Source organism: Trachymyrmex cornetzi, unplaced genomic scaffold (assembly GCF_001594075.2).
Source record: "Trachymyrmex cornetzi isolate Tcor2-1 unplaced genomic scaffold, Tcor1.1 scaffold124, whole genome shotgun sequence".
In the NCBI taxonomy this organism is placed as follows: Eukaryota; Metazoa; Arthropoda; class Insecta; order Hymenoptera; family Formicidae; genus Trachymyrmex; species Trachymyrmex cornetzi.
The window spans coordinates 49,379-51,526 of NW_017295806.1; positions in this window are offsets into that span (position 1 = coordinate 49,379).

Sequence of the window (2,148 nt, forward strand, 5' to 3'; positions counted from 1 at the left end):
GGAGGCGGGAGCCATTAAGTAATAAGAAGAAGAAGAAGAAGATGAGCATACCCTTGTATTTTTATCATGAACTAGGCCAGCCCCCTGACATTTTATTCATTTCTTGAATTTGGCCAGTCACCGAATCACCAGATGGCAATGACAACTTAATATTACGACTCATGCGCATTCTGTATGTTTACGTCATTTACTTCGATTAGGTTATGTCGGTGATGTCGGTTTTGTTATCCTGTTTATTCACGATCTTCGCTTTCCGAAAGTCCGCGATCCTGTGTGTTGCGAATAACTAGTCGTTACCGTTGTTACAAGTGTTAAACGACGTATGCATACATATATATATATATTTAGCACGCTGAATGTTCCCAGCGCCACGGTGACATTCAGTAGCCATCGGAACTATGAGTGTCAGGAAGCTAAATTAGGCTAGAGGCCTAGATACCAGAGATGCGACATTGCGTCAGTTAGGTCGAAATAAATTTTTTGGTGAGCTGCTTTATTTTTAATAAAATAGCTTAAAAGGTACCTTCACTGATGTAAAAACCTCTTAAAAGGTGATTGTCTAAAAAAATTGCTATGTTTATTAATGAATTGATGAGATACTTCGCCCTCTTTTGCGTAACAGTTTAAACTTTCATTTAAAGAGGAATTGAAATCGCCATTCAACTTAATTACATCATTTTTATTTTTACAAATAAACAGTAACGGTTTTTGTACATTATTTTGTGAAATTCTAATAAAAATATTTCCATAAAAGAAAAATCGTGTAGTCCTCAGGACATAAAGGCTAGAGCACAGATTTTGCATAACACATAATGCATAAAGCATGAAGAAATCAATCAAAGTTTTTTAAAAGTTCCAAAAAAGACTCGCATCTGAAATAATTTACATCAAGAAACAAATTAATGGATTAAATAAACAAAATGAAACAGAGATTATCAGAATCTTATTTTTTGTTACTAAACATAACTTCTACAAAGTTTTTTATTACATGGAAAGAAAGGAAATAAAGAATTTTTAGCATTTTCGATTCTAGCTGGTTTGTACGAAGAGGTAACCATTAGCTGAGATATTGACATATATGATTTTATTTGATTTCATACGATTTCGTCTGTATTGTCATCTTTCATATGTAATTATCGGATTATACAGAAAGATTTCTATAAACTTTATAACGATTTCGAGGACATTGTCCCACGATTACATTAAGTGATTACCCCCTTGGGTTTGCACCTGGATTGCTCTATTATTGGTTGACGTTATGTATTCTATCAATAGTAGAGCGTACAGTATCATTAATCCAACTCAGGTTGGTACAAACCGGCTACAGTCGAAAACACTTCGATTAGTTCATTTTCTTATGTATTATATGTTATATGTTATGCAAGACTGTACTCTCGCCCTAATACAACAATTCTTGTTATGCGTAATTAATTTGTAATTCGTAACTTACTAGCAATTGATTTAATAGAACACAATTTTCTTAGAACTAAATAATTATTTATATAGTAATAATAATAATTATTATTCTCATACAATATTTATATCTTATAGCTCAATTAACATAGTCTTTGCTCCTTTCGGTTGAAGGAACGATATATTACATTTACTGCGGCTCTCATCCCTTTTCCTCTGTTACACTACTTAAATATATTATACTTGGCATATAAAAATTACAAGGATAACTTTATAATGATAGTGGATACTGGTAACTTGCTATGTATTATAGTAATAATTAGATAACGGTAGTTCTAGTAATAATAATTGCATATATAAGTAATAGTAGAAGTTATAGTAATAGTCACTATAGCGGTAATATTACTGACAATCGTTAATCAGATAATTAAGAATTATCGTATGAATTACCGTTTCACGTGTACAAAGCCCAATGTTAAATTCTTCCTTCTTGATTTCTCTGCGATCGAGCATGATACATTTTTTACGAAGATACATATTTATTTGGTCATTTGTATCTTCTTTAAGTTTACTTTTTTCTTTTTAGCAATGAGGTTAACTAATAACAGAAGATTAATTGCTTAATTGCGATGCGCTGATTTTTATAACACTGTTTTGTCTTCAAACAAATATATGACAATAGATTTGACTCGCCCGTCTATCATTTTTTCATACACAAATTTTCTATATTGTCAA